At 40.9% G+C, this 12,739-nt stretch overlaps 1 long non-coding RNA gene across 2 annotated transcripts; it reads right to left on the reverse strand.

Moving 5' to 3' along the window:
- Positions 1-332: 332 nt before the first annotated feature.
- Positions 333-12,701, reverse strand: LOC149913116 (uncharacterized). Of its 2 annotated transcripts, XR_016461404.1 has the most exons (4): positions 12,538-12,701; positions 10,168-10,408; positions 6,955-7,056; positions 333-2,153 (listed from the first exon to the last, which is right to left on the reverse strand). It is a non-coding gene; the product is annotated as an uncharacterized LOC149913116 (long non-coding RNA). The 2 variants fall into 2 exon arrangements; XR_016461405.1 differs by lacking the exon at positions 6,955-7,056.
- Positions 12,702-12,739: the final 38 nt, after the last annotated feature.

Below are 12,739 nucleotides of genomic sequence, written 5' to 3' on the forward strand. Positions count from 1 at the left end.
TGTCATTATATATACATTCTCAGTTGGCCTGTTCAGACCATTGTCTTGATCTAGAAGAAATTTCATTCTATCAGAAAGCCACAGCCTATCTTTTCAGGTGTGTTCAGCTGAATATGAGCCAGCAGTGTGCCCAAGTGGCCAAGAAGGCCAATGGCATCCTGCTTGTATCAGGAATGGTGTGGTGAGCAGGGCTAGGGTGATCCTTGAGGTCCCTTCCAACCCTGACAATTCTGTGATTCTGTGTACTCGGCATTGGTGAGGCCTCACCTCGAGTACTGTGCTCAGTTTTGGGCACCTCGGTACAGAAAGGACATTGAGGTGCTGGAGCAGGTCCAAAGAAGGGCAACAAGGCTTGTGAAGGGCATGGAGAATATGCCCTATGAGGAGAGATTGAAGGAAGTGGGGCTGTTCAGTCTGGGGAAAAGGAGGCTGAGGGGAGACCTTATTGCTCTCTTCCAATATCTGAAAGGTGATTGCAGTGAGAGCGGGGTTGGTCTCTTCTTGCTGGTGACAGGTGACAGGAGGAGGGGAAATGGCCTCAATTTGCGCCAAGGTAAGTTTAGGTTGGATATTAGGAAAGACTTCTTTACAGAAAGGGTTGTTAAGCACTGGAATAGGCTCCCCAGGAAGATGGTTGAGTCACCATCCCTGAGTATGTTTAAAAATCATTTGGATGTGGTACTCAGGGACATGATTTAGCAGAGGGTTGTTAGGGTAGTATGGTTGGACTCATTGATCTTGAAGGTCTTTCCCAACCTGAGTGATTCTGTGATTCTATGATTATATCAGGAATGTTGATGTCTCCTGCATTCAAATTTTCACTTTAAAGCATTTTAAACCTACTTTTGGTGGCAGCACTGTACCTCCAGAAGCTTGTGGTTGAAATAGAAATATTACTGAAGTTACCAGTGTAGGATGAAAATACTATGAATTATTTTATTTTTTTCAACACAAACACATTCTGCTTATCCCAACAAGGAGGTGGTGTGTACTTTTCTTATTTTTCATTAATCTATATATTTTTTTTCTTTTTCTGTTTATGTTCAATGAACAGTTTGTAATTTGTCCTAATACATTTTAAAATATAAAATTGGACTTACGGAGCTGCAACTGTTCAGGTTCTTCTTTTTCACTTGTAATAATCCTTTAGGATTTTAGAGTGTTATGCTACGGACCAATGTAATTTAGCTTTGTGACCAGTACCCCCTGCTCCTGACCTCTGTCATTGTGGGTGCCCTAACCAACAATGGGATGAATATCCTTAATGTGTGAGTGGGTGTAAATGTATCGCTTGCCCAGATGCTGAGATTCCAGTAGATGGTGACACCTGTCCTGCAACAAAGAAGCTCAACAGCACAGGGAGCTGCTCTTAGCTGTCTGTTAATCAGGCAGCAACAATACCTAAGGGGGACTTAGAATGGAAAAGCTGTTGGATGGTAAAACAGGGTGAACTCCAGTGGCCAGTGACATCTACACCATCTTCTTCCTCTCAGGACTGAATGAGTGACTTGTGTTCTTTAATGTGAGCCTCAGTCTAAGTTATGACTGTATTGTGTGCTGACTGGTAAAAATTTAACCTAATCTGCAGTGGGTTTAGCCAGGTTACCAAAATGCCGTTGTAAATGAGAACTCTAGAAATTCTATGCAACTATAAACAATAAGTGCAAAACTGCACTCGTTGTTCATTCTTTCTTACTTAATAGCAAATCTCTGTTTCTAACCACAACAGTGCTTCCAGTTCTCTATTCTGCCAAGAACCTGCCTATCCTCTGTGGTGCTGGATGACAAGACAAGTTTTAAGCAGAAAATAATCTCATTTAGAGTATGTTTTACTTAGATGAGGAAAAACATGTCAAGCAAACATGAAAGTGATCTTTATCCCTATCTCTATTCAATCCATATTAGCCTTTTCTACATGTAAAAATTCTTTGTGCTTTTTTTTTTTTTTTTTTTTTTTTTCCTAGAAGCACCTTAGTGATACTCAGGAAAGATCTGTGTTCATTAAGATGACCTGATGAGTCTTCTGGTCACAATATTTGGCTGAGTTTAGGAATGATACTGACCGTCCTGCTCTGTGCTTTTCATGGCAGTGCTGAAGACGGCAGAGAACATTCAGCCAATTCAGGAGTGTTGGCAGCTTTCCCTAGGGAGACCTGTGAAGCATCAAACAGAGAAAAATAGACACTAAATGAATTATGGGAAAATTTGAATCATTTTTTTTCTTTCTTTAAGGAAAAGTGCAAATCAGAGAGTTCCTTTGTTTAACTAAAAAACTCTCTTGTCTGAAGAAATGAACGAATTAATAAACTGCAGATGTGAAACCAAAAATTCAGAATATGTGCTGATGGCATGATTGAGTAAATAATTATTTTTGAAGGAGCTTAATTCAGATTATAAATGAAAGCCAAAAGGGACCATCAAATCATTAGGTCCAAAGCTATCCCCCACGCATATTGCTCCCCAGGTGGTTTTGAAAGCTGTGTAGTATACTCATACACACATTGATATCCCACCACATAGTCTGAAATCATGACCAAATGATTCACCTGGGGAGAGACAGCTGCGGTGTGGCTTTTTTTCTGGCCTCATATATACAAAAGTCTTATGAAATAACTGCTTATTCCTGTAACAGTAGCAATCATCTGTAAGAAATCTTTTCTTTAGTGTGTGTCCATTGTACAGTGAGTTATTCTGTGCCTGAAAAGGCTTTGCTGTCCTGTCTACACAAGGCAGATGTATACTGTTACGCAAGAGAAGAACATTTCTGTAGAGCCCTTGACAGGTATGCATAATGAAATAAAACCTGTGACTGTTTATATTTTGTTAAGGAAAATAAATATGGGCTTTGCCTCCGATAGCATGATAAAGAGCTCTTCTCCTGGTTCTCCTCACTCCATTACAGTCTCAAGAAAGAAGGGAAAATGTAAGGAGTTAACTGAAGTTAAAATAATAGCAATAAATATATAATACTATACTTAAAAACTGTAACATGATAAATTGTAAACTGATACTAAAACTCCTTGGACGATACATCTGTGACATGAATATATCATCTTGTTCCTTTGTTATCTTCATGTTTTCAGAGGAAATGCGCTGTCAGCACCAGATGTGCATTTATGTCCACTCAGTACTCCCTGCTGCTTTAAAACCTCCATGCCAAGTCTGGTCTACTGTGTTCAAGTTCATGTTTTTGTAAGCTTGCAAAAACCAGCTGACTAGTGAAGTTAGGGAGATCATGTAGTTTGAACGCCATAGAAAAGAGGTTTTGGATTTTTTTAACCAAATATTTTCTTTTACATAATTTTGAATTTTGGGAAGAAGGAACCAGTTTTAAGAAATTGTGTGTTTATCAGCTTTAAAAACCACAGTGACTTGAGTTCTGGAGAATTATGAGGATCATTCTGTACAGACTGCATAGTTCTTAGTGTTTAAGTAATAGTCAACATCACATTTTTTTGCTGTTATCACAACATAAAAGTACAGCAGACATTGGCAAGGTCAGTATTTGGCTGGAAAACCTCTAATTTTTATATGGGTATGCAATATGCATCGGTTGTAGAAATAAAATGCAGACATTGTTATACACTGTATATATATTACATCTTCAGATATAAAGATTTTCACAAGGAAAGCTGCTATAATCTGATTTGCAATTTTTTTTTTTTCTTTTAATAAGCCACAATGAACCTCATGCATTAGAACATGAAACTTGATGATTTTTCTAGTCTTCTTCATAATTTCTGGGAATCCACAGTCTTGAAAGCATAGAAGCTAAATGGTGGGAATATTTACCTATTTCACTATCAGTTCATATAATTTGAGATTACTTCTACTTTAAGACCATGTAATCTTCCTATAAAACTGCACACTTATGGAATATATTACTGCTGAAGAGAGATAACATCTGACCAATATGTTCATAAAATGTTAACCATAGATGAAAATACACTTCAAAATCTGGAAACAACAGGGGAAACATCCCACATGTAAGACAGGTAACACTGAGATCACTATAGAGTGAGAAAGCAGACAACCTGGACATAATCCTTCTCAGTATTTAGGGAACATTTCTTCCTTCTGTTTTTTTTTTTTTTTTCTGGCACAGCCTTCCATCCATGCATGCAAGACCATGTGCAATACGTAGCACAATTTAACTGTGTTGATTACAGTGGTTTAACTACCGCTCCCTTTGCAGACACGTAGATGGAGCCTTCACCAAAGCACATGTGCTGCTGAAAGAGCACCCAGCCTCTCTTCATGCATGATCTATACTGCAAGCCTTAGACAGGTGCCTGAGCTGCTGAAAGATAAATGATTTGCCTGAAAGATGGAGATTGAATCCCTACATGAGATTTCTGGGGAATTAGATGTCTGAAATCCTGCAGGATCTTTTAGTTATAAATTCTGTAAGTCTTTTCTCTTAACTCAAGCACATGTCTGTGTTAAACAGTCAATAGAAATGTTATCATTAACTCAAAATGTTTACAAGCAAGTCATCACGAACTCTGCAATGAAAAGGGCAATACAATTGGCAATTACTTATTGTTAATTATTACTATTATTGCAGTCATGGGATCACTCAGGCATTTAGCTTTCTGTTTTGCCTGTCTTTCTGAATGCCTGGTGGCAGTAGTGGAGAGAACATTCTTCAGCATTTTTGGCCACGAAATTTAGAGGGCTGCAAGCTTTTTTTCATCTCACTTTCAGATTTTGCTTCCTCTATGTGAGTTTGTACAGGAAATCTGGCAAAAACTAATGCAAGATCAGCGCAAATCTGTTTTCTTCTTCTTCTTCTTCTTGCTGACAAGCAAAAGATCGGAGGAATGCAGTTTACAATTTAGATGCCTGGATAGAACTCTGTTGGTCAAAGATGGGTGTGGGAACTGCTGAGCTGTTCTATCACGAATCACTGGCTCAGGGCTCTGCTGGAGATAATGTCACTTTCCTAACTCCAGACCCTATAAGATGAGGCTTATAAATGCCTGATATAATAAGTAATAATTAGAACATAATATCAGGAGTATATGAGTAGTGTTCTTGAACCATTCTTGATGCCAGGAGACAGACAGATAGAAAAAAATTAAAAAAAAGTAAGAAGGGAAGGGTGGGAAAGGGAAAGGGAAGGAAAAGAAAAGAAAAGAAAAGAAAAGAAAAGAAAAGAAAAGAAAAGAAAAGAAAAGAAAAGAAAAGAAAAGAAAAGAAAAGAAAAGAAAAGAAAAGAAAAGAAAAGAAAAGAAAAGAAAAGAAAAGAAAAGAAAAGAAAAGAAAAGAAAAGAAAAGAAAAGAAAAGAAAAGAAAAAGAAAAAGAAAAAGAAAAAGAAAAAGAAAAAGAAAAAGAAAAAGAAAGAAAAAGAAGAATCTGGAGGTCAGCTAGTTCAGCTAGAGATAAGGACTTATCGAAGTATAATGCCAGCCTGGGAACCATGTCTCCTTGTAGTGATACAGAGTCCTAACAGATACGGAAAGACAAATGAACAGCTATGCAAACTACTGACTGGGGAAATCTTGAGGTTTGCTGAGGTGACTATTTCTTGTCAGGGCAAGGACTGAGTTACTTTTCAAGTTCCACAAGCTAAGTCAGTGATTTTGGAACTGGACAGTAAGGAGGATCAAAAGTGAGAATTGGTGTTATTGCCTGTAGGTAGATAATAAGATATGAAGCCTGTTTAGTGTGAATTCTTAGACAAATCAAGAGTTTCATCCAAGATCATGTGAACATTTGAAACAGGTCATTTCATAAAAGCAACCAAGAGTGTTGCTAGTGACTACTGCAGGGAAGATTTTTTACATCTTTGCTCTTTGGAGTGATGTGGAGTAGTCTGAGGGTTTGTGCAGGTACTTCCAAATGTATCCTCAGGCATCATGACTTCTTTTCTACTCTTGCTTTTCTTTCTTTTAAACACCATGTTATTTCCTCCATTCTGTGTACTGTGACCTTTATGCTGGAAAATCTTCACAATTCTTTTTTTTTCTCCCCTTCCCTTCCCTTCCCTTCCCTTCCCTTCCCTTCCCTTCCCTTCCCTTCCCTTCCCTTCCCTTCCCTTCCCTTCCCTTCCCTTCCCTTCCCTTCCCTTCCCTTCCCTTCCCTTCCCTTCCCTTCCCTTCCCTTCCCTTCCCTTCCCTTCCCTTCCCTTCCCTTCCCTTCCCTTCCCTTCCCTTCCCTTCCCTTCCCTTCCCTTCCCTTCCCTTCCCTTCCCTTCCCTTCCCTTCCCTTCCCTTCCCTTCCCTTCCCTTCCCTTCCCTTCCCTTCCCTTCCCTTCCCTTCCCTTCCCTTCCCTTCCCTTCCCTTCCCTTCCCTTCCCTGAAACTAGCTTTTGCTCATGGTGGAAGTAGATGGCTATCACTCTAAGCATCCTGTGTGCCAGAGAAGTAAAACATACTCTGTTAAGTGAAGACCGACACTTGGATCTCTCTGTTTTTGCACTGTATCTGCAAAGTGTTTCAGCAGTTCACATGAAGTGTTGATTTAGGCAGCTACACATTCATTACTTATGCTGATGACACACTTGCATACTCTTGTCCTCAGAAGGACACACAAGAATTTTTTACAGTTCAGCATTCCAGGTCTGTGCTAGCAGAAAAGTATTATCACCAGCAATCAATCTGCAAAGGCATATACTTGAAGCCATAACCATTTTAGCTTGTTAACTCTATTTCATATAAAATGATTATAGGTACTCAGCCATCTGAATCTATCTCTAAGCTCTCTTAACATCTGTTGCAGACCATGCTGTTGCTGTTGGCAGTCACTACTGTATTTCAGGAAAATAAGACATCATAGATGCATAAAAAGAAATTTGACTAAAAATATGTCATCAGTTTTTCATCACAACTCAACAATACTTGAAAAAGAACTTTTGCATTCAAGATCCCTCTCATTCATTGGCTGGACCCACTTTTCAGTTGAGTTTTCATGTATTTTACAACTGATAGGCAAAAACAGCTTTAAATTACCTGTAAGGTTCACAGTGTGTTATCACTGAATCTCATGCATTGTGCTGTCATAATTTCCATTCTCTGGCTAGAGTTCAGTGCACTGAACTATGCTTGGATGACCTGTTACAAATGATTAACAAAAACTTGTTTTTACAGGTAATTCCAGTGAGAGACCTTTACCGTCACCTGCAATGACACACTGTGGGTTTAGCAGATGAATCATTTTCCTCCACATCTCCTGAAATATAAAGTCTGTAACAGGAGATAGAAGTATTACCAATTATACTTTGAAAGCTATGACTACAGTTACACCCTCTTTAAGACCTGATCTGTTCAGGTGAAGAGAACTATCTAAATACAGCAAAATCAAGAAGTTTGTTTATCTTTCTTCATATTCATTGGTCAGTACCGTTAATTGCTTTAGTTAAGCAAGCTACTGAAAACACCAAAGCTCACAGAAGTACAGGTGTGCTATAGCTGATATCTTTTTAATCACCTCTTTTTAACCCTCTCTTAGGTGCCATCAAGGAGTTCAGTCCTTCCTTCAGTCAATAAAAAGTCAAAGAGAGTCTGCCTCCTGTGGAAGAAGGAATGAGAAACTCAGGGAGAGTTGGTACCAACAAAGAAGTTGGTAGGATATGCAGGGAAAAAATTAGAAAGGCAAAAGTCCAGCTTGAACTCAACCTGACCACTGTGGTTAAAGAGAACAAAAAACATTTTTACAAATGTATTAACAGTAAGAGAAGGGCAAAGGAGAATATCCATCCTTTACTGAATGTGATGGGGAACGTGATAACAGAGGATAAGAAAAAGGCTGAGATTCTCAATTCCTTCTTTACACCTATCTCTAAAAGACAAGCTAGTTATTCTCAGGGTACTCTACCCCATGACCTGGGGTAGAAGTCTGGGATGGGGAGCAGAATAAACTCCCCATGATTCAGTGGAGATAGTTATGGACATACTACTCCACCTAAACTGTCACAAGTCCATTGGGCTCGTTGGGATCCACTTGAGGATGCTGATGGAGCTGGTGGAGGTGATTGCCAAGTCATTTTCCACCATCTATCAGCATTCCTAGCTAACTGGAGAGGACCCAGAAGACTGGAGGCTTGCTGGTGTGACTTTCATCTACATGAAGGGGCACAAGGAGGATCCAGGGAAGTGCAGACCTGTCAGCCTGACCTCAGTGCCAGGTCAGGTAATGGACCAGACCATCTTGAGTGAGATCACATGGCATGTGTGGGACAGCCAGGGGATGAGATTCAGCTAGCATGGATACATGAAAGGCAGGTCCTTTTGATCAGCCTGATCTCCTTCGCCCGCGTGGTGGATGAGGGAAAGGCTGTTGATGTGGTCTACCTAGACTTCAGCAAAGCCTTTGACACTCTCCCACAGTATTCTACTAGAGAAGCTTGGCTTGGACAGATATATTCTTCGTTGAGTAAAAAACTGGCTGGATAGCCAGGCCCAGAAAGTGGTGGTGAATGAGTTAAATCCAGCTGGTGACCGACCACTAATGGTGTTCCTCAGGGATCAGTACTGAGGCCAGCTCTGTTCAATATCTTTACTGATGACCTGGATGAATAAGGGCACTAAGTGCATCTTCAGGAAGTTCGCAAATGACACCAAGTTGGGAGAAAATGTTGATGTGCTTGGGGGTAGGAAGGCCCTACAGAAGGATCTAGACAGGCTGGATAGTTGGGCTAAGGCCAATGGGATGAAGTGCAATGAGAACAAGTGCTGTGTCCTGCACTTTGGCCACAACAACCCCAGGCAATGCTACAGGATTGGGGCAGAGTGTCTGGAAGACTGTGTGGAGGAAGAGGACCTGGGAGTGCTGGTTAATGCTCAGCTAAACACAAGCCACCAGTTAGCCCAGATGGCCAAGAAGGCCAGTGGCATCCTGGTTTGTGTTAGAAATAGTGAAGACAGCAGGAGTGGGGAGGTGATCATCCCTCTGTAGTGCCAGTGAGGCTGCATCCTGAGAACTGTGTTCAGTTCTGGGTCACTCACTACAAGACAGACATGTCCTGGTCATGTCCAGAAAGAGCAGCAACAAAGCTGTGAGGGGTCTGGAGCACAACCCTTAGGAGGAGTGGCTGAAGAACTGGAGAAAAGCAGGCTCACGGGAGACCTTATTGTTCCCTACAACTGCCTGAAGGGAGCTTGTGATGAGGTGGGAGTTGTCCTCTTCTACCATGAAGCTAGCAATAGGACTGGAGGGAAGTGCCAGGGGAGACTCAGATTGGATGTTAGGAAAAATTTATTTGAAAGATTGGTCAGGTGCTGGAATGGGCTGCACAGTGGTGGAGTCAACGTCTCTGACAGTGTTCAAGAAACATTTAGATGTTGTACTAAGGGTCACAGCTTAGTGGGGAAGTATTGGTGGTAGGTGGATGATTGGACTGGATGATCTTAGAGGTCTTTTCCAACTTTAATGAATCTGTAACTCTGTGATATGTTATGGTAACCACTGAGATGACATCTGGAATTTGTAGGCTGATAGAATTATTTCAAATGCAGAAAGGAAACAGAGCCAATAAGTAACTCAGAGTATACATAGATATTCAGCAACTAGTGTCAGTTTACATTTGTAATCCCTGCAATAGATATAACTGAGGACATGTCTGATGGAAAATATTTTCCTTGTTAATTGCAGTGTGATACAAAGTGGTTAAAGAAGAGAAAGATACTGCATTGTTGCAATGGAATTTCCAAGCGGAAAAGCAAAACATCTATCTAAAAATCAGAGTTTTTTTTCAGTCTAATTTTGTTTTTAAATAGACAATTGCCCTTATCAGCTGTTTCCTAGTTCACTGAAGCAAACTCCAGGTCTATATCAGAGGATGTCAGCTTTTGAAGCTTCCTTTGAATTCTGACACGTACGCATTTTGTTATCTAACACTGCTCTGGTTCAAGACACTTATTGCACTGCTATAACTCTTTCTGGAGTTACTTTAACTAACAAACTTGCAATTCCAACTATTTTCCTGAATCTACTTTACTGTAATATATATTCTTTGTTTTCACTTACATTGACCTTTACTTACAGAATTTAACCAAGAATTTAAGGTCTTATAAACAAATCAAATTTGGTTTATATAAGTCAACCTCAATGACCTATTTTTGTTTTAAATTATTCCTCTATAAAGGATGAGTAATTACACTGAGCTGACATTGTTATACTGCTATAAAATGAGAATCACAAGAGAAAAATCAGCAGAGACTTACAATCTGCAAGTGGACTTTGAGTTTCCTGCTTGTGACATCCTTCAGTCCCAGCAGCAAAACAGACACTGACGTCTTGAGATCTTGTGATAGAATTCATGCTGGATCCATGTTCTGCTTCCATCCTGCACTATTTGCACATGTTGCAAGTCACTGTTGCAGACTTTAGCAGAGTATGATTAACAACTGCCTCACAATTCCAAGTTCATTTAGAATTTTTTCGAGAAATGTATGTATTACCAATCTGGATTGAAGAAATAATGAACATCAGTTAATTACAATAGTAGCTGTCCACTGGCATTTCTCTGCTGTTATACTTTGAAAAGTTTGATACAAACAAATAAAAAAGAAGGATATTTATGCTCAATGAGAAGGGAAGGGAGCTCTTATTCCCATCATTACCATTATTCCCCCCTACTAAGAAGGAGAGTGAGTAGACACTGGGTGATAATTATAATTACTGTTGAAAATGAAGACTTCACCAAATTAGAATTAATAACAGCTTCCTGCAGGGAGACTGGGTCTTACTCAACAACTAAGATAACACTTGCAGTGGGAAGTGAAATTAAATTTAGGATTTATTTCTTTAGAAGCTATGGACAAAGGGCTCCAGGAACCTGGTGATTCAAGGGGAATGTAAAAGAAATAGAATGGTTGGGCTTTTATGCTGTAAATTTAACAACTACTAACATCTTCATCCTACTTATAAAAAATATGGAAATGATAAATTTTCCACGCAATAAGGGCAACATGTCAGACAGACATATTTAGGGAATTATCCAAACAGCTAAATTAGACCCATCTACATGCAGAGCCAACGCTGTAACATTCCTTACCACTTGATGGAGGAACTGTCTTCCTCAATCAATCTCAAGTCAGAACAATGATGTTTGGTAGGGTGAATGTTATAAAGCAAGATGCTTACAGGATGCAACTATAAATGTAGTTAAGGCATCTATCTTAGTAATTGTTTTAATAAATGTCATGCAGCATAGTAGTAGTAGTATAATAAATGGTAGTTACTAGCACAGTGACAGTTACTAACAGAACTGCTGACAGTTGCTCCAGAAGTGCTGCTTCTCATCTCTCTGAAAAGTGTCTGCGAGTATCTCTCTATACTATCTGGGAGCAAATATACTTTTCATCAGTGACCACTGCACATTTCCATCCTCAGAGTGCTTTCCATAGCAAGTCACCTGTTTTATAAGCTAGCTGCTTTGTTTGTTTTGTATGGACCTTATATTCTTCAGTACACGTGAGCTGTGAGTCTCAGCACGCTTGGTGTATTATGCATAGTATTCCCAACTATTTGCAATAACTTGCAAGAGACAATTTTTCAGTATCTTAACTAGCTGTATTTTATTCCCCTCCCTTAATAGAGCTGTACCTGCTTCTTTTTGGCTGTGATTAAGAATTGACAGACCTGATGCACACCAAATACTTCCAGCACACCTGACAGGGCTCCATTACTGATAAAAATCAGTAACTTGACCCCAGGCAGGAGGCTCAGCAAATAACCTCTCTTTTGGAACAGGACATCATCACAGAAATGAGGGCTTGGTCCAGGAGAAAAAAGTTTGACTCCCTAACCACATAAAGTGAGGATATCCTGTCTTGAAATATCTATCAATCCCTATCAGACATCTGTCTGCTTTCTGCCTTATGCCCTTGGAGACTGCTGAGTAAAACCTCAGGTTTTAGCCCCCCTTCCTGTTGACCTGGGCACAGCATTTCTGGATGACAGCTCTGTTCCTCACACCCAAGACGCAGCCAGGAGCACACGGCGCTCATCTGGGCAGGAGATGCGGTCAGCACACAGAGCTAAGCAAATAAGTCTCACCACCAGGAACTCTGCGAGCACACTGTATTTGTAGACACTTATTTCTACATAAACATATGTAAATGCATACATCGAAGGAAATCATGCAAATTGCCAAAACAAAGCACATGAGCAAACCCTCCTCTGAGGAAGGAGGAAGAAAAGAGCATAATGTGAATGTTCTCATGTACCTCAGTGGTGAAGATGGAAAGCAAGCCTAACAGCATAACAGGGCTACGTGCTGCTGGCAGTAGGTAAAGCCTCACGCATTCCACGAACCTACAGTATTCTGAGGGCTTTAACCCACAACACACGTTGGTGAACGGGCGCGTCCCCCCCAGTGCCAGCGCAGCTGGTGTAACCAGGAGCAGCCACGCACCAGGAGCTCCGCGGTGCACACGCGCTGCGCTGCCGCGAGCCATTCCCTACGCAGGACAAAGCACGAGACAAGTCACTGCCACCTCAGCAGTTTTACTAATGGAGAAGTGCCTCTCCCCAGCCGCGGCCACCCGCGTGCCCACAGCACGGCCCCCGGCCCCCCCGCCTGCCCGTACCACTGCTCGGCTCGACGGGGTGGCCCGGGAGCGCACGGCCCCGCGTTCAGAGCCGCTGCACGGAAAACACCTCTCTAGTCTGCGTGACAAATGGGTTCTACTTGCAGTGAGTTAACCGAGAGGAATTTTGGAAACTTCTGCCGGAGGAGTTTGCTTTGCTTGCAAGGTCGCGCAGAACGAGCTCCCTGAACTTTGCCCCGCG

Source organism: Phasianus colchicus, chromosome Z (assembly GCF_987193195.1).
Source record: "Phasianus colchicus chromosome Z, bPhaCol1.hap1.1, whole genome shotgun sequence".
NCBI lineage: Eukaryota > Metazoa > Chordata > Aves > Galliformes > Phasianidae > Phasianus > Phasianus colchicus.